The sequence below is a fragment of the Ochotona curzoniae genome, unplaced genomic scaffold, assembly GCF_017591425.1.
Source record: "Ochotona curzoniae isolate NIBS_2020 unplaced genomic scaffold, NIBS_Ocur_1.0 contig_3819, whole genome shotgun sequence".
NCBI lineage: Eukaryota > Metazoa > Chordata > Mammalia > Lagomorpha > Ochotonidae > Ochotona > Ochotona curzoniae.
This window is the reverse complement of record NW_024466004.1, coordinates 41,255,040-41,275,668: the sequence shown is the minus strand read 5'-3', so window position 1 is coordinate 41,275,668 and position 20,629 is coordinate 41,255,040. Positions and strand designations below refer to the sequence as shown.

At 41.5% G+C, this 20,629-nt stretch overlaps 1 protein-coding gene across 2 annotated transcripts in view; it reads left to right on the top strand.

Annotated features, from left to right (window-relative positions):
- BACH2 (BTB domain and CNC homolog 2) overlaps positions 1 to 20,629 on the top strand; it is a 370,073-nt gene that overhangs the window by 180,832 nt on the left and 168,612 nt on the right. For both annotated transcript variants that reach the window (XM_040983783.1, XM_040983784.1), the window contains exon 3: positions 16,320 to 16,468. The gene's annotated coding sequence lies outside the window, so the exon portion shown is untranslated. The remainder of the gene's footprint in view (positions 1 to 16,319; positions 16,469 to 20,629) is intronic.

Here is a 20,629-nt window from a genome sequence, read left to right as displayed (position 1 = left end):
CTTACCTTGCAGACAGTGCAGCTTACCAACAGGAGAAAGAACCCAGATTTAAGGCCTCCCCTGACCCTGAGATACTGCTTGGGGTCACCACCATGAGGAATTCTGACAGATCCCAAGGGAAGTCTGTGAGTCCAAGCAGAGTGGGAGTCAAGGGTTCCTCAGCCTGGTGGAAGGAGGGCAGGTCCCTTGTTACCTGCATGTAAAGGCCGAGCTGTCTGCGGGGCATGAAATGGAACCTGCTATGTCTCTAGTTCCCTCTTGACAATAGCTAATTCCATGCCCCACCAGTAGGCTGACCCCTGCCTGCGTGCCGAAGGCAGCAAGGTGCCTTTGCGCTTGTCAGACAAGCTCCAAGCTGAACATGCAGTCAAGGATTTTGCCTTGAGTCTTCCTATTGCTTCAGCTTTCCCTCCCAGCCTGGGTGCCACTGGCTTAGCTAAGCTCTACCTCTCCACCCATACCTGGATCTCTAACCTGAGCCCTGGAAACAAAGAAACCACTGAGTATTAGGGTTTCTCACCCAGCCTCTCCTTCTGTCTTCTCCAGAATTAAGGGATTGTCTCAAAGCAAGAGTGAGGGACTGTGACATTTATGGCACTGACACCCGAGGCCCCTTGGTGCCTGAAATGTTTGGAGCTGGTGCAGCATCCTTGTGTACAGCAGGAAGCCTGTGGTGTGTGTGGTGCCTTCGCTGTTGCTCCTCTCAGTGACTGACCAGACCATGTAACCTTCACATTCCTCATTGTCCCTACCTGTGAACACAGAGGCTAGCGAATACCTCTTCGTAACTGCAGCAGGTGGATATTTTCAGGACCGATGTTAAAATGCCTGTGTGAAGAACAGCCGCAGTGATGTACCTTCCAGACGCCTGCCAGGAGGACTTCATGTAACTCTCCAGGAGCTTTCTTCTCTATTACCAGGAAATCTGATTCAGATTTCCCTAAGTTGACAGAGAAGCATGAAATCTGTTTCTGACAGATGTTCCCGTGATCCGCGGAACATAAGCAGGCTGCACGGTGATAGCGAGACAACCTGTTTACACAAGGAAGTTCTTTAAAAAGCAAACAAGGAAGCCTCACCCAGAGCAGTGGCTGTGATCAAAGTGCCGTCAATTATTAGGGTGTAAAGGGAACTGATGACTCAACTTAGCACCATCGCGGTCTCCAGATTTCAGTTTCGTAACAAGAGTTTCTTTTTAGGAATATTCTTCATTTACACACAAATCCGATTTTCTTTCTAAAATGTTTCTCGATTTTTGTCAAACCGAAATACCAGGATCCCTTCAAAAAGATGAGTTTGATACCCAAATTATGCTCAAATTGGCGTCGTGCTGATGCAGTATGCCAAGGAGAGCTGATGTGGAGCATGCCTGGGATCTCGGTGCCCGAGAGGAGAGCCAGGTGTCGCGCGCACTGATTCCTAGCCCTCTGTGCTCTGGCACAGCCCTGTTTAGTCAGCTGCCATACAGAAACTTGCAGACTGTGTAGCGGTAGAGAAGAACTTTCTGAATCAGTCAGAGGGTGATATCTTGATCCTTTTGTGTGCCTGAGTATTCTGGGCAAGTATGCACTCAAATCGGTGACTCATGGATCAAGATGCAAAGTAGATCTGTTGACAAGCTGGAAATCAGATTTTAAACCTGAAGCAAATTGTAATCCAGTTTTAAAAAAACTTATAATAAAAAAGTTCAGCATGTTCATAAGATTTTAAAAGCCTAGTATAAAAATCAAACTTATTTCTTCACATTAGCAAAACATTTTTGAAAATTAAACTAAGGCAACAATTCTGTTTATAGTAGAATCAAGAAGAGTGAAATACATGGGAATACCTTTAAGAAGAGAATTATAGGGCCCGGCACTGTGGCGCAGTGGTTTAGGTCCTCGCCTTGCACGCCCGGGATCCCATAAGTGTGCCGGTTCTATCCCGGCAGCCCTGCTTCCCTTCCAGCTCCCTGCCTGTGGCCCGGGAAAGCAGTCGAGGACAGCCCAAAGCTTTGGGACCCTGCACCCGCGTGGGAGACCCGGAAGAGTCTCCTGGCTTTGGATCGGCATAGTATCGGCCATTGCGCTCAGTTGGGGAGTGAATCATCGGATGGAAGATCTTCCTCTCTGTCCCTCCTCTCTGTATATCTGCCTTTCCAACAAAAAAAATAATAATAAAAATAAAGCTTTTTTTAAAAAAAGAAGAGAATTATAAAAGGATTTTTGTTAGTTTTTTGGGTTTTGGTTTGTTTTGTGTTTGAAAAGGCAGACCAGATTTGTGAAGAGGAGGAAAATCGAAACATCTTTCATCCACTGGTTCACTCCCTAAATGATACAACAGCCAGAACTGAACCAGTCTGAAGCCACAAACTTCCTGCCGGTATCCCATATGAGTATAGGGTCCCAAGCCTTTGGTCATCCTTGACTGCTTTCCCAGGCCACAAGCAGGGGGGCTGAATGGGAAGTGGAGCAGCCAGGATACAAACCAGCACCCATGTGGGATCTCAACAGATGCAAGATAAAGAGTTAGCCATTGAGCCATCGCACACGGTCCAACGTATGAGCATTTAAAACCAAAAACTATAGAACCTGATGGAAAGAATATAAGGAAACCTAAATAATGAAAAGATACCAATCATTTTATGTGAAATGACAGCATTATCCAGACTGATTATTACCTTTACACAATCACTTTTAAAATTTCAGCTAGCTAAAATTCCAGCTTACTAGCTAGTAACTGACCAGTTGATGTAAATTTCATATGAAAATGCAAAGGATGTGGATTAGCTAAATTTCAAATCTTGAAAAAGAACAAAATTGGACAACTCAAAATTTCCGTATTTCAAAACATACTACAGGGCTATCATAATCAAGACGGTGTAGTCTAGTAAGATAGAAAGTAAAATAAAATTAAAGAGTTCATGACACATTTCTGGTCAAAAAGTATTGGCAAGAGTACCAGTACAGTTTGATATTTAAAAGCTAGTCTTTTAAACAGACAGGACTAGGATTAATTAATATTAACATACAGAATAATGAAATTGTAACCCTGTCTTATGCCACATATGAAAATTAACTCAGTATGTGTCATAAGACTAAATAGAAGTGCAAAAGCTCAAACTGGTAGCAGAAAGCATAAGAACAAATCATTGTGAACTTGAAGTACACAGTACATTCAAGATATGACACCAAAAGAAGAGGCAAAAGAGGGAAAAAACAGAATTTTATGAAGATTTAAGACTTTTGTGCTTACAGAAAACAGGCAATTTAAAAAACACAGAATGGAAGAAAATATTTTGCAAATGATATATCTGACGAACAATTTGTGCTTGAAGGAAATTCTTACAAATAAGTAAAAAAAAAAACAGCCTTGGTTAAATAACAAAGAATTAATGTGTCTCAAAAAAAAAAAAAAGGTAGACAAATATCTAACAAGCACATAAAAATGTGCTCAGCACCGGTAGTCATTAGATAAACACAAATCTAAACCATACAGAGATACATAAGTGTAGGTGAGAATGTGGAACAATGAGACCATTTATGTTGGATTGTAGGATAATGCAGGTCATTTTGGGGAACATTTTTGGAAGTTGTTCAAAATGCTAACTATAACTTTTCATATGCTATAGTATATTACACTTCTCCAGAGAGAAGCAAGAGTGTGTGTGTGTGTGTGTGTGTGTGTGTGTGTATGTGTGTCAAGATTTGATTTGCTTTAAGGAATCACAGGATTGTACAGGTTAGAAGCCCACTGTTTTGAGGGGAGACCAGCAGGCAGGAGACCCAGGAAAGCATTGATAGAGAAGTTAGACTATAAAGGCAATCTGGTGTCAGAATCCCACTTTGCTCAGGAAAGGTCAGCCCCTTTTCTTGAGGCCTACCCATGTTTTGGAAGGTCACCCGTTTGACTCAAAGCCAACTGATAATAAATGTTAAGCTCATCTAAAAGTATTTTCATGGCAATATTCATATATATTTGACCAAACACCTGAATACTGTACCCTAATCCTAATACTGAAATAAGAAATTGACCATTACAGTAGACTGTTCCACTCCCAGTTGTATATCCTAGAAATTAAAATCACATATGAATATGCCTGGCTGTACATCAACGCTTATACCAGTCACAAAGTAGAACAACCCACAAGTCCACTAACTGATAAGATGGATAAATTGGATGTACAAATAATGGATTGTTATGAAAAAGAATGAATTATTGATCCATGCTATGTCTTGTGTAAGCCTTAAAAAATACTTTAAAGGATACTCTTGGGGAAAAAAGTCAAAGAAGTCAGACTCACAAGATTTTATATGAAAAATGTACACAAGAGACAAATCCATATAAATAAAAGGTAGATGAGTGGTCATCAAGAAGAGAGAGGGGTGGAAATGGAGAGTAACTGTGATGGACTTGGGGTTTCTTCTTCTGAGTAATGGAAATGTAATATTAGATAATGGTGATGGCTATTCCGAAAATCACTGAATTGTGCACTTTGAAGGTATGAATCTTAGGCTATATTAATTGCATCTCAATAGACCTGTTAAAAGATAGCTAATACTCAGAATATAAATGATCTTAGCTACCTAAGACTTGCCAGACCTCTTCCATGTCTCATACTGTGCTTGTTTCAGTTCATGCAGTCTTCCCATAACAAAAGTAAAAACCCCGGGATTGGTACTATCATTCTTCCTCTCTCTGATTGAGAAGTTAAGCCCTTATTTCCATTCCTTGGGCCAAGTCCATCAGCTGGGACCCTGAGTTGGGCACCAGTCTAACTTCTGACTTCGGTCTCCATCTTCTCAGTACCCTGTGCCACATTACCCCTGCAGGAGGAACCCCAATCTAAGCCGAGCACAGAACGGTAGAGAGAACAGGTGGATTATTCCCAAAGGGGCACAGATACACTAAGACTAAAGGATATGCTTGGGGGAGTGGGAAAAAGCAAAGGAATTAAAGGCAAAGGGAGGATTTCAAGAAAAAAACATCAGGTTCAACTTTTTTTTTAATTATAAGAGTGCCACCAAGGACCAGCAAGGGCAGTGACAGGAAGACAAGCCCACAAGATCCAAGATGGTCAACTCAAGAGCAGAACCTAAGAATACTAAGGCAAAAGCAAGCACACAGTAGACTGGGGAAGAAGTAGGTATGCCCAGGGCTGCCCTGGCTGACTTGGTGAAAAGCACAGCTAAGCTGGCTACATATTTGCCCAGAAGGCAGGAGAGGACGTTCCTGAAGCTGAAACAAGAAAGGTCATTTCTTCTTTCTTTTTTTTTTCTTAAAGATGTATTTATTATTGGAAAGGCAGACATGCAGAGAGAAGCAGACACAAAGAAAAAGATCTTCTGTCGGCCCGTTTACTCTCCAAGTGGCCACAATGGCTGGAGCTGAAACCAAGAGATTCTTATGGGTCTCCCACGTGGCACAGGGTCAAAGGCGTCCTTTACTGCTTTTACTGCTTTCCCAGGACACAAGTAGGGAGGGATATAAGTGGGAAATAGAGCAGCCAGGATAGAAACCGAAGCCTATATGGGATCCTGGTGGATGCAAAACGAAGATTTAGCCATTAGTCTACCATGCCTGGCCCAGAAAGGTCATTTCTTAACCCAGTCGCTCACCTGGCTTCAGAGTACATCTCTCTGGGATGCCCTGGGGAAAAGATCTAGCACAAGGGATTATGAACAAAGCAAATTCCTGTTGGATATTTTAAAAATAAATGTGATTTATATGTATAAAATGAACACATGTCACTTTTGCAGCAGATTTTAACCTGAGGTGTACCACCTCTTAGCAGATCCTTGGACAGACTTCACAGACTCTTTGGTGAATCCTATAAATGTACTTTTTTCTGGAGGAGAATCATCAGGTTTTTCAAAGATCTATGACAGAAGAAAGACCTAAAAATTATTTAGATGTCTCTGTTCAAGTGCTAGGCTAATTTTTCACTGTGGGACAGATTGTGTTAAATGGTCTGGCACTCCTGATTTTTGGAATAAAAAATGAATTCTTGCTGAATGATCTCACAGCCTGCAGTGCAGTCTGATTCGGTCCTGGCATTTGATAGAACTTGTTAGGGGATTAGGTAAGGCAGGATGTTGGTACATTTGAGGTTGTACAACTTAGAAGGGAAAGCAAAAAGGAAATATAGATATATTGTGGAGTTGGATTGATTACACCAAAGGCCATTCTTTGTGTTCAGGGCCAGAACCATGTTAGAAACAAACTGGAAAGATTGTGCTTACTCCATGGAGATAAGTACTTACCTTAATTTTTTTTTTTAAAAAAAAAAAAGGTGTCTGTCTTTCCAAGAAATACTGTTTTTCCCTCTGTTTATATATGGAAGCTGGTAATATCCTGGGTTGTGTAACATTTTTGTTAGTGGTTACATCTAGTGTTGAACTTGGAACAACAACTAAAGCTTGCTGTTTTTTTTTAATCTAGTGACCAACATTCTAACTGCTCTGATTTCAAGACCAAGAGAAAAAAGAAAGACATGTCACAGAGAACTAATCTGTATGAAAGGTTTCATAGATGAAAGGCAACCCCCAAAGTTTTATTTCCTACCTGTCATTTCCTTCAGCTTCTTTATTATTATTATTGTAGCTTCCTTCAAGCTCATATTGGATTTCCTATTAAGAAAATACTGACCTAAAAGTGGGTATGCATGTAGTGCAGCAGTTAAGGTGCCAGTTGGAAAACCCACATCCCTTATCGAGTGCTGGCAGTCAAGTCCCAGCTCTACTGTAGTTTCCAGCTTCCTGCTAATGCAAACCCTAGAAGGCAGCAGGTGATGGCTTAAGCAGTCGGTTTCCTGCTGCCAGGTGGGAGATAGTTTGAGTTTCAGGCTGCTAACTTTAGCTCACTCTCAGATTTTTTAACATTTTGAGATGAGTGAGCCAGTGAATAGGAGATTCTCTGTTTCTCTCTTTCTTTGAATAAGGTAGATAACTTGGTGGGATTTTTTTTTTAATGTATTGGATAGATGGTGGTGTTGGTTGCCTAAACAAGTGTACTTAATGCCACTGAACTGTACACCTATAATCATGAAATAGCTGTTGTTATGTTTTGAACTGAGTGAGAAATTATGGCGATGCAGTAAAGCAGGAAAGGAGTGGACCAGTTAGCGATAAAATGCTTTGAAGATGGAAGTGACAGTGATGCTGATGGAGTAGATGTGAGAAGTGCTGGCAAGGGACAGGGAAAGGGAGCTCATGTGAACAGTTGGATCAGTGGGAATGTCTTGTCCTTAAATGCTGCAACACACCCCTTTGAGATGCCACCTGTCTGAACTTTAAGCTTCTTCTTGCAGCCCTTGCCCCCTGCTGCAGCAGTCAGCTCTGTGTGGATAGCCTTGTATGGGGTTAGCCAGTAGCACCTTGTCTTATGGAAGCCATTGGAGACCTACATGGCACCCTCATCCATGTAATCTGGCAGTGTAGGGGCATCTGATTTTGGCAGATGAGGCTGGCAGGCCAGTGCAGCTACCTCAGAGAGGGTTACGATTTGGAAGATTTTTTTTCTCTGTATAAATGATGCAGTGACAGAAGTAAATTTTTCAGCGAGAAGGAGGTTGAGAGTTCTGCATAGCTCAGACCGAATGTGACTCCTGGGAGCAGGCCAGGCTCTGTTAATAACTAGTTTAGACTAGAAAATTGTATGATGCTTCAAATTCACCTTAAAGGAGTAATGTTCATATTTCAGTTAACGATAGAAAAAGCAATTCAGTTCTAACATATACACGATGAAATATAACTGCTTTAGCACTAATAAGCAAATTGACTATTTTACTCAAATGATTAAATTTCTGTAGGACCTATAGTTGTGTCACCTTAATTGATACTTTCTTGGTAGCATATGGGGAATTTCATGTTTCCTTTGGTGGGGGAATGTTTTTGTAGTGACCAGAGTGTGATATAGAAAAGAGTATAGGCTGGGCATTGTGGCACAGCTACTTAGGTTGCTGCTTGTAGGTGTCCACATCCCATATCAGAGTGCCTAGCTCAAGTCTCAGCACATCGATGCACTTCCATCCGGCTCCCTGCTGATGCATCTTGGGAGTCAGCAGATAGAGCTTAAGTACCCAGGTCTGCACCATCCACGTGGAGGATCAGGATGAAGCTCCTGGCTCCTGACTTTGATCTGGCCCAACCCTGCCAGCTGTTCCAGGCATTGGAAGAGTGAACCAGTGCATGAAAGATTGTATGTGCCTGTATGTGTTGTTCTACCCTTCAAGATGAAAAAAAGTTATTTAAAAAAAAATGTTTTTAAGGTAACCTTGGGTTCAAATCATGAGTCAGGGTTCTCTCATCCACCATATGGGCTAATAACATATGTAAAATTCATGGCACAGCTCATGACAAATTGAAGTTTTCAATAAATGGAAATCATAATAATGAGGAAGACGTATCAACATAAGGGATTATTCTGGTTTTTATAGATAAAGCCCCAAATTATTTCAAGTTTTGTCTTGTCAGCTCATTTATTTTAAGCTTTTTGTCTTTTTTCGGATCGTGGCAAGTAGTTCTGAGTGCGTCTCTTTTTTTGTTATTGTTGTGGAGGTGAAAATCTGAACATCCTCCTCGCTGTTTTTGTGAACTCCTTAAATATCAAAGAAGTTAATTTTCTAGTTGTGGTTCTCCAACTAGAACATCTTGGTCCTAGAACCTAAAAGGTGAAAGTGGAAACTTTCAGAATTGTTTTATCTTAATTAATTTTCTCCATCCTGCCTGGCAGGGTGTGTTTCCTCCTCTCTTCTTTCTCTGTGGCAGAAAAAAAAAAGTATATTTCCTTGCATCACCTTCCCATGCCAGTAGAACAAAACACAAAAGCCACAAACTCTATGATTCACAGATCTTTTGTTTCATATGATTGACTGTTTAAATTCTGCTTGAAGGGTAGATTTTTGCAAAAATTTATCTGTAGTTTCCCAACAGTTCACATCAATGGACCCCTTTCTTTTTTGAAACCCTTCTGTCTACAAAACAGCATTTGACTGCTTCGCTTGGTGTTTCTGAATATGACTAAAGGCTCCAGGGACATTCCAGCCACCATATTTATCACTAAAGTTGTCACCAATTTTTAGTGATATGTTTATTCAGCCTGAGCCCTGGTAAGACATTTGAGTTTTGACCATTTTCAGAGAGAAGTCTCTCAAAGCAATTTACATTTTTGGATCAAAGTTATGAGCTCTTCTTTTGTTAGCTGACCACTGAAAAGCTGTGGTTCTACTCAACAAATGGGGAAGACATGACGGAGTGACCACACATGTTGAGTGGGTATCTTTGTATAAGTGCAGGAGTCATTTATTAGCCCTAAAAGCTGGTTGTCTGACTTTAGGCAGGGGGACCAGGAATGGTATTTTTGAAGGTGGAAAAATCAATGACTCACAGGTGTGTCATTCATACAGTCTCATGAAGATGCTGAACAAGACTCATCATTTGGCTTGGCAAATCTTTCTCCTCACGAGAGCAAACTAGTGTGGTGGAAAAAATTAGCTTAGAAAGTCTGTATTCCAAAGTGTGATATCCCTGGCCTTGGAATTTAGGCAAACCTGAATTCAAGTTCCAACAAGAGCTTCAATCAATTCTGAGTATCTTGCTTTGTGTACTTTGCATCCTTCCAAAACTCAGTGGGGTGGGAAGAGGAGATTAGGCTAGTAGAGACTGACAGGACAACATGGGGAGCTGTTTTGTGGATTGGAAGATCACTAAACCCCTTTTGTGTTCCTCGGAAAGTCTGTTGTTGATATAAGATATATGGTACAGATAAAAAGAGCTGCACCGGTAGTTTCCTGAGGGAAAGCAAATAGGGCTTTGCTCATCAAATCCTTTTAAAGTCTCTAAGAACAATCACAGCTCAGAGTTGAGTTGTAGGGATAAAGAAGGCAATCAGCCTTGCTTACACAAGAAGCACCTTCTAGAAAACCTGATCATGCCACAACTAATCAGCATAAATGTTCCCTTACCCACTGTTTACAGCTGGAAACCTTGTACGTTTTATGATTGTTGCTGTAATTAAGTTCCATTTTCTTCTTCTGGGCTTTAAGAATGCATGTCCCACTGAGTTTTTCTTTTAAGCAAATTTAAGATTATGCAAGAGGGGATTACTTACAGATAATTTCCCATATCTGGGATATGTTACTTTACTTGTGTGTGAATGAATAGTAACCATTCAGATCTTTTTAAACTTTCCCCGCAGCTTCGCTAACAGTAAATCTGAAGAAATGAAAAAGCAGTGCTTTCATGCTTAGTGTAGCATTACCATATCTGCTCACCCACCTTTTGCTAAGAGCGCTCTAGTGAGCCACTGCAAGGTTTTGTGAGGTCTTCGGAAATCAGTCTAGCTTTAAAAAATGCCAAGAGGGCAGAAAGAGTCCAGGACTGTTGAAGTGTCCAGGACTAGTCACCACTGTTTGAGACACCTCACTGGTGCTTAGCACCCATTTAGCGAAAAGATGTTTCCTGAATAAATATATTAGGTGTTGTTCAATGGGCTCCTGGGTTCTGAAGTACTGTCCAGCAAAACTAGTATGTGAAGCGTCCTAGAGCTTCCCTGACCAGTAGCCATGGACTGCATAAAGCTGTCTTAATGTCAGTTCACTCAAATTGGTTAGAGTTAAATACGTAGTTCCTCATTCCACTAGGCATCTTTCAAATGAGCACTAGTCCCACGTGGTGGAAGGCTGCCATATTAGATGATGCAGATCCTCATTGTTTCATCATGCCAGAAAGTTGAACCAGACCCTGGTAGATGCTTGAGTCAGTGGCTCCAGTCTATTAAGGTGAAATTTCCATGTGACTTTGATGTGAGCTCATAATCTCCACTCCCCCCCCCCAATAGTACTTTTACATCTCTCTCCCCATACCAGGACCTCCCAGCAAAGGTGGATGCCCACAGGTTGGCCATAACTTTAAGAATCATCCAAACAACAGTGAGACTGTGAGCAAGACTGATATTCATGCTAGACTTCTATTTGACTATTCCAGTTTTTAAAATAGTGAGATGTTGAGACCAGTTAACAAAGGTGTTTCAAGCTTTTCTAGAAGCCCTAGCCATTTCTCTACAATATCCCCAACTTCTTCTCAGACTGATGAAATGAGTGAGTTCGTGTCTTTCCCACCCTGCCCCCCGGGGGTAGAGAGTCACTCAAGGACCCTTCCTCAGCACTGCAGGCTTCACTGATGGATCCTGTCGTCACAAAGACCTGAAAGTCATCTTATCTAGTCCCCTCATTTTACAAAACAGATTAGCTCCTTGAGAGCCACTCAGCCAGTGTGTGACCAATTTAGAAATAAAAACCCAAGTCTAACTTGGTCCTTTTTGCTGTCGTAGTTACTATATCTTCCAGTATCAGTTTCCCTATCTGTGAAACGAGCATTGGTATCTTAGTGCCTCACAAGATTGTTAGCATAAAGAAAACTGGTGTGCATTTTTATGTCTATCTTACCATTTCCCAGAAACAATAATTTCTTCTATGAGTTGTCATCTAATCCTCAAAAATCCTGCTGGCAGTGGTAAAGGCAATGACTGACCTGTCCAACATAACGAAACTACTGTGGTGTAAAACTGTACCTCATGTGGCTTGGAAAACTATCAACTCTTTCGTAAATGCAAGATAACAACCATGCAACATTACTAGTTTTTAGCCTGTGGCATTTTGCAGTTCAGGATTTAGTGGCTTTGGGGAGTAATAACTTTTTCAAAAGATGTTGGTTTTGGTTTTTGTTTTTTTGTACTTTGAGACTATGCCATTTAGATAGACTTTAATTCAGTATTGAAACATAAATGGGCTGCTTTGAAGTATTTTTTGAAATGAGAGAATCCAAATTAGTAATTAGCCCTACAAGTGCTAGCTGTACTGTTAGTGCAGTTAAAGAGCTCCTGGCAATCATGTGTGTTATTAGTAGTGGTTTGTTTTTTGTGTTTTCCACCCAAGCAGTTAGGCCTTTTGAAAAAAAAAACAAAGTATACTCTTTGAGGGTCATTTCCTCTATGACCGCTTTTTTTTTTCACACCCTGTAGTCCTAATGTGCTTATACAATTACATGCTTATATTTGATTATGACCTGAAAAAAAAAAAAACATAAGCCCTTTTGTCCACTTTGACAATTATCAGGAGGATGGTACTAACATTAAAAAGAAAAGCCACAGGAAAGATACTTTTGATGCAGTTTTGGCCTTTTGATCTTTTTTTTTTTTTTTTTCATTTTTGTTGTCATTTTATTGGAAACGGAGAGAGAGAACACACAAGCAAGCATCTTCCATCTGCTGGTTCACTCACCAAATGGCCACCACTACCAGGACAGACCACACTGAAGCTAAGCGCCCTGCACTCCAACTGGGTCTCCCATGTGGATGGCAGGGATCCAGGTGTTCTAACCATTACCTGTCTCCTGGAGTGCACATCAGGAGGAAGTTGAGTTATAAGTGGAGGATATACCTGCTCCATTTTGATCCTTCTGATAGAAGCAATCCTGTTAGATAAGGTTGTTGGGAAACATTGATTTAATTCATTCCCAAAATAATGTTGACAGATTTTTACACTCCTACTCCTCCCCAAACCACAGCCATTTTATAACATATATGCTTGCAGAAATTGAGCCTAGATGAAATCAGCTAATATGGAAAGAGTGGTTATTTCAGCCCATGTAATAAATAGCTCATCAATTTCCTTTTATTGGAATCTGAAAATTTTGGCATTGTCTGGCAGGAGTTATTCTGTGGGTTTAAATACATCTAGAGGGGGAAAGCAAGAAAAATTATCAGAAAAAGTTACAAGTGGAAAGGAGAGACTTCTTTGATGATCTCTGCCTCCTACAGAGGAAGGTGGTGAGAAAAGCGGGGTGGGGTGGGTTTCTGTCATCTGCGAACTGGTGACCGAAGGGTACACATTCAGCAAAGCGGGCTTCAGGAAGTGTGCCCATCAAGCACTCTGGGATCTGGAAGTTTGCCAGGAAGAAGTTGACTGCTCTAGATATGTGCATTGATACCAGGCTCTGAAAGCCACGTGAGCCGAAGGAGCAAAACATGCTCCTTGCTGCATCTGCAGGAGACTGCCCAGAAAATGAAGATTCAGATGTGCCAAACAAATCTTTTATTTGGTTACCTGCACACCTGTCACCACATTCAGAAATCTTCAGCTAGTCAATGCAGATGAAAAGCTGATTATAAAAATGCTCCCCCAAAACGGAAAGGAACCTCAGGCTGTGAGCACTGCTTCAATAGTCCAAATTTATAGTCACATTGGGGAAGACTGTGTTTATGCATTTGCTTTTTAAAGTATGTTTTGTGACTTCATCTGTTTTGTATCATATGAGACTCCTTTTTTAAAGATTTATTATCTATTGCTGGACTTTATGCTTGGTAAATACTTCCAAGGAAAGAACCTCAACTGAATTTAAACTGTGGTAATGCAACAAGGTGGAGAAATCCACCATGGGGAGAGGGTTCGGGGAGGGGTGGGGGGGAATCCCAGTGCCTATAACACTGTGTCACATAATGCAGTGCAATTAATAATAAAAAATTATTATCTATTTGAAACAGTTATGAAGAAAAGGGTAACTAGTAAGTATATGAATCAATCCTTCATCTGGCCACAATGGCCAAGGCTGGACCAGGTCAGAACTGGATCCTGGAACACCATACGCCTTTCTCATGTGGATGGCAGGGACCTAGGCACTTGGGTCATCTTCTGCTTCTTTCCCACACATATTATTAGTAGGAAGCTGAATCAGAAGTGAAGTAGCCAGAACTCACCGCACTCATGTGGGTGTTGCAGCAACTTAACTCACTACAGTGGCAATCCTGTGTTTCAGATTCTTACCTATTTTGCTTTCAGAGATAACAACTTACCTCTTGACAATATACGACCTATAAAGGATTTGCTCTTATCTGGAGTTTTCAAGGATATTTTACTGCCAGTTTCCCTGCTTCTCATTGATGCTAAGATGGTTCTGAAAGAAGTGTAGAAAGATGAAGTTTGTGATTTATGGCCAGACTTGGCATCATCTTGGTACTTAAAGATACTAGGCTCAACAAACTTTTGAGATTCCAAAGCTTGAATTCCTCTGAAAGTATTTGAAATAAAATATTAACATACGCTTTTATACTTGGCGACCATACCTTTTTATACCAACGCAGATCCACTCAGCATGGCATGAGACAAAGTGTGCAAGGCTCCTGTATCGGATTGACACACCATAAGCATACATACAGGTCACCTTATGCTCACCTGTCTGACTTGAGTTTGTCTTCACGTTTGAAGCCATGATGAGGATCAACAAAATGTCCAAGAAATAGGAAAAGAGCAAAAGGAATGGAAGCAAAAGGCCTCCGTGTCCTAGCAGCTGGCACCTTAAGCCGCAAATCACTAGCAGTTTCTCTTTGCATGATATTATGTGAATGATTTCTTAACTTCCGCACACTCTCTCCCTATGAAGGCCACACAGACAAGTCACACACACCGACGAGACTGAATCTGGCCTTTGGCAGGTGAATTGATGGTGACCCTATAGTAATCCCATGTCTCTTCTGTGCTGAGAACAGCAAAATTCTTACTGTGTACAGAAAACCAAAGGACAATCTCCTAGGATTCATCACCAGTGCCTGGGACTGTGTAGAGATGTGTAAGCTGCGGTGTGTCTCTCTGAGCCTGTGTTGCAGATGGTGAACTTATTAACCAGGCAACCATGCTGCTAGAAAGGGGGTAAACTGGCTCAGTCTTTGTAGAAAGCTATTGTGAACCTTTAAAGTTCCCACTGTTTCACTCTTTAATTCCTTTTCAGGGCAATGGTTAGAAAATGGTCAGAAATTCAGGCAGTTTGATACTCAGGTAGCTCCCTCAAGAAGTTATTTGTTGTCACAGATCGAGCAGTCCGAAACTGCAGTTTCAGTTTTCCAGTCTCTCTCTACCTCCATTGTTGTGGGTAGGTTACAAGATGTTGCATTTGTGCTTATCATTAGATCTGCGTTCCTTGGAAATGACATTCACATAGGATGACTTCATCTATCAGTTTAATAACTTAAGTAGATGTTCCTATAACTCACATTTTATTTGCTAGTTAAGTTAAAAAGTAGAAACAAACACTAAGTATGTTTGTATATGTGGAAAGAATATTGAGCCACAATCCTTTATCCGTACTTTTCTTTTTTATTTGTTTTGAAGGTAGAGAGAGAGGGTGAATGGGAAGGAGGGAGAGAGAGAGCAGTGTTCTATCCACTAGTTCACTAACACATAACCACAAAAGCCAGAGATGATCTGGGCCAGAGCCAAGAGCCTGGAACTCCTTCTGTGTCGTCTCTCACATGGGTGGCAGGAATCTAAGTACTTGGGCCATCTTCTGCTCTTTTCCCAGGAGCACTAGCAGGGAGCTGGATTAGAAACAAAGCAACCAAGACTCAAACAGGTACTCCAGTATGGGATGTCATTATTGCAAACAGCAGCTTAGCCCGCAGTACCACAGCACCAGCCCCCCGATCCCTATTTCTAAGTTCAAGAACTTTTGGAGTAGAAGGTTGGAAGGAAACTTCTGTGATAGAAAAACCTGGCAGGAACTAATGTGAGCCCCTATTTCATCTCACTTAGTAAGAGTAAGCATCTATCTTGTGCATAATTATTTCATAGGTTCAATTATGGGATGATACTCTAGACCCTTAGAGGAAATACATACTAAATGGTAGTTACAGCAAAAAACTCTATGAAATCCATAAAATTCTGAATTCAGAATCCCATCTTGCCCCAAGAGTCACAAAAAAGGCATTCTGGACCTATGAAACGAAGCTTCAAAAGTGATTTGTCTGTGTCACGACCATCATGGCTTATTTTTGCATGATGCTTTTCTGTATTTTCTAAATGTGGCTAAAACATGCCTTATTAAAACAGTTATTAATTCAAAAATAAGCTGCTTGAGGCAACCAAGAGACATCTTATTTCAGGCAGAATTCCCGTGTTAGTCACTTGCATCCTGAATCTCTTTTAGTGACACTAGCCACGTGTGTCTTGTACTGCGGTGTTCCCATTTATTGAAGGAAAGCCTTCATGACATGACATAGAGGAGATAACTGGTTGGATATTGATCTGTCTCCAACCTGCTTTAGGATTCAGGGGAGCACCAGTGAGGGTTGCCTGTGTAAATGAAACACCTGCGGGAATAAAGCTCGGGGTGGAGCACAGCGGTGATGTTGTGGGCAGCTGCATGATGTTCTGTCTCGGTGGCTTGGTCCAGAGACAGTCAGTCAGTGGCTAGGTCACAGGGAATAAAAGGGGTGTTGTGAGATCACACAAAGAAGTGGGGAGCATTCCCCGGATTTACTCTGCTAATGAACATTTCTTTCCCAACCAGGTGGTTGCTCACTGACTCATCAGAAGGTAGCCCCGCAAAGCTTTGGGGTCCATGTCTGAATGGATTGCTGTAGCCTTCCGATCTCTCCCTGTGCCCAGTTCCCCGCATCCTAAGACTCAAAGCCAGCGCAGGACCTGGATAAATTTTATGTAAGTTATTTGACCAAGTCTTTTCCTTCATAAGTGATTCTGACCTTTCTGTTAGGGGATGGTTAACAAATAGCCAAGGATGAACAAATTGCTTCTCTTTTAGCCAACTGTCTTAAAAGTAGAAATGAACAAAGAAGAAATGGTAGGAACCTGTGTATTACTGATCCCTTGGCTTCCATGATTCTTAAATGTTTAGCTTGCAACAGAATTACTTGGAGGACTTATAAAAATGCAGGTTGGGCATCACACTCAACGTTTCTGACTCAACAGATTTGCTGGGAGTCACGAGTTTACTTGTCCAACACATTTCCAAGTGATGTTGAATCAGTTGGTGCAAGCAACCTACTCTGAGAGTCACTGAACCCCACATGATTGAAAGGGTGCATGTGGTAAAGGAAGAACACTGACTATGCAGTGATAAAATAGAACATGTTGCTTAATGCATCGACTTGGATCTCAGAAAGAGTTCCCAGGCATGCATGATGCCATCACATTTGGACAGCCAGCCACAGAGATGCCACTATTCTGTACCGGCTTTCTTTCTTAGGCGCTGGGACCAGTCATTCTTTGCCCTTGGTTTTCAACACCTGTGACTAATAGTGCTGTTATTAGGCTTAAACAGCAGCACCGGTCTTTCTGCAGGTGTGCCCATCATGCTTTTAGATACACTGAAAGGGGAAAATCTTTTTCCCCCTAGGTTGGGAAATATGTTGTTCCCTTTCACAGTGAGTCATCGTGGTATTATCCCTTCCTCCTAGGTCTCAATTGGACTTGATTTACAATACATAAGTGAGAAGACAGGTACTCCTCCCATAAATAGCCCAAGTCAACAAGTCCAGATTTTGGGGTGCCGGGGTGGTTAATTCTCAGGATTGCCGTATTTTGGGCATCAGCACATGACTATGGTAACTTTAGGAAAGGTAATCACCTGACCTCCCAAGACTGAGAACAGCTCATTCTAAGCTAATGAATAGGGGGAAGGGAGTATGTATAATGAACCAGAGAACTTTCAGAAAATTCATGAAATGCATCTCATGCATGGATTTTGAAATATTTTATAACCAAAGAAACTGTTCTTAGTTCCATTTTTCTGAACTTTTTGGTATATTGCCTCTTGTGTGTGTCATTTGTGTATTTCTGAGCTTTCATTGTAGGAATTTTAAACAACATTTCTGCTGCTTTCTTGAGTGGTTGTGAGTGCAAAAATAGTCTGAGTGATGCTTCCCAGGAGATGTTTGAGAAATTTTTGGGCATTTAAAATCTGTGGGTAAGCACTGTGATGTCTAGCATTCTACTTGGATATGGTAAATGTTATCACTCAAAGTAGCACTTAGAATTTACAGTTCTTTTATTCTAACTCTCTGGAATTGAAAATAATTACTGTTAATAAAATGACTGCCAAGTAACTTGGTAATGAAGCAGCATGGCTATTATCTCAGCACCAGCAGTGCCAGAAATCCAGGGATGGATTTAAATGCAAATGTTTAAAGTAAAACTCAGAAACTCAGAAAAAACAGACCCAAAATGCTGGGTGATGAAAGAGTTCTAGAATGAAGTTAAGCCGGGGCTTTCCTCTGGGGGTTGGGGCTGACGGAGTTGTGAACGATGTCCATTAACCCTGCAGCCTCATGAAGTGCAGTGTCACTGTCCAGCTCTGGCCCCTTCTCTTCACCTTGCATTTCAGCAAGGGAGAGTCTCCGTCTGGGAAGCCATCTCACCAGAGAGAGAAAGAAGTGGGGCTCAGATCCAGTGCTGTGTCTATTCTGTGGCTTGGCATGTCTACACAGGCTTCCCTAGAGGCTGGCCTCACTGAGGGTCTGTTTCCTAGGAAGGAAGAGACTGCCCTGAATCAGGGGGCTCCTGAAGCCTTTAGCAGACCACTCTGTCACCAAGTGCCCATCCAGCTGAAAACTTGGGCATGTGAGTGAGAAACCATTGTACGTTCTGCTCTTTACAGTAGTTCATTAAAAATCATACTCAATTATATGGCAATTCCTCAAAAACTGAAACAGAATTACCAAAGGGGTCCAGCAGTTCCACACTTCTGCATAAGTGCCCCATAAAAATTAAAGTAAGGATTTGGATAGATTTGCCCATCCATGTTTGTTCACAGTAGCCAAAGGGGACCCAGAAATCACAAAGTAGATAAATGGGTGACCTATAGTCCTGTGAACCCCTTTCAAGACAGAACCCATTTAGTTTATTGGCCTTGCTTTGGGGCTTGGGCCAGGGTGGGGCTAGGGGTGGCAGGCAAAAGAGTGGTTTGCCTTTTACATCTGTGTTTCTAGAAAGCTGGGCTTGAAAAGCAACCATCAAGTCTCATCATGCCCACTATATGTGTTTTCTCAAGGTTGCCTTTATTACCATCGGCCCAGTCCTAGGGCTGATTGACCAAATGTTGAAATTCCTGAAGAGCAGGTCAGTAGTTTCCAAAATAGTCAAGAACACTATACTGAATTATCCCACCCTGGTTGATTGATTGATGTGAAAGGTGAAGTGATAGAAAAATCTTTCCAGTCTACTGATTCACACTGCAAATACCCACAACAGTCAAAACTGGACCAGGTTGAAACAGAGCGAGGAACTTGGTCCAGCTGTCCCCCATAGGTAGTGGGAACCCAGCTACTTGGACCATCGCATATGGCCACCAAGGATGCACATTAGGAGGAAAATGGAATGAAGAGCCAAGATGGGACTTAAAGCACTTCAAAATGGAGTGCAGCTGTCCCAAGCTGTCAAAATGTGTGTGTGTGTGTGTGTGTGTGTGTGTGTGTGTGTGAGAGAGAGAGAGAGAGAGAGAGAGAGAGAGAGAGAGAGAAATACATTAATACATTTGTGTATTTGGCTTTAAGGAAAAGGTATAAGCAGAGAGAAAGAGGCAAAACTGGAGTCCCCAGTAGAAATACAACACACATATATAAATCCATCCCCTCTTTCTCATGCCAAAATTTGCAGGCCTGCTTAGAAATAAACTCTACAATTTTCACATAGCAGGTGGAGACAAAGGCAAAAGACATTCCTGAGTCAGTTGCTGTGGAGGCCCTGCCAAGACTTTTTTTTTATAAGGACTGGGGGGAGGGGAGGGTAAGGATGTGGGAGGGAATAAATCCAGGCCAGCAAATATAAAGAGAGGAAATTAAGGACTTCTTTAGCTTCAACATCTTGCTGTACCTTACTGCAGCCTGCCTTAGGTAAAGGATGTGGATATAGAATCTAATCCAGGGAAACCAAGGGCTGCGGGTTCAGAGCAAGTCCTTCTCGATGGACATGTTGATGCAGAGTGTCCCAGGAAGTCCATCATCCAAAGGGACAGAGGGTGGAGAATACCAGTCTGACAGTCCCCAGGGGACTCTCCTGTTGCCAGATTCCTAGGAACCAGGTGTGCCTAGTTTCAGGTGCTGAATTCATGTTTACTGATGGTGTTAGCTCTCTGGAATCTAACTAACCAGAACCATGAATTAACTAACCATCCTGCCCCACCCCCAGCCCATCGCCTCCCACACACTGTAACCTACCACACATATCCCACTTCCCCTTTTCGGAGATAAAGGTTCAGAAAACAAGACAGCTTTGGTTTTTAGTAAAGGGGGGAAAATACGCCTGGGAGGATATTTGTAGCTGAAGACTGACCTGCTGAATCACTGAGACTGGCTGAATATTTAAAAATTAGGGAAGAACATTGGTTTGGGAAGACTGTCAACAAAAACATTTTCTAGCTGTTAGTAAATGTAAACAAACAAAAATATTCTTGTATTCAAATGGTCTAATTAGCGGATGTTTCCTTGTACCTATTTTCCTGCCTTAATAATAATCTAAAAATATTGCTTGAGGCTAGAAAGGCAGAATATTCATTTCTGTTCTTCTTGAGAAGCTGTGCAAGTTTGGTTTTTACCAAACTCAGTGCCAAGTTTAAATGTTATATATTCTGTTTGTTTTCAAAGCACTGCTGCAGTTGTGATGTTATTGAATTTAAGATGATTGGATCTAACAGTCTTATGAACCTGTGTATTTAGCTCCTGTTGTCATCATTGGGGAGCCATTGCCATGGTTTTGAAGCCAATTTTTTTTTAAAGAATTTATATGATTCCTTGTAATGGATTCACTTTTAAGTTTATGTTCTACTCAAGGTATCATTAAAATTAATTTGCATTCTCTGGGTAC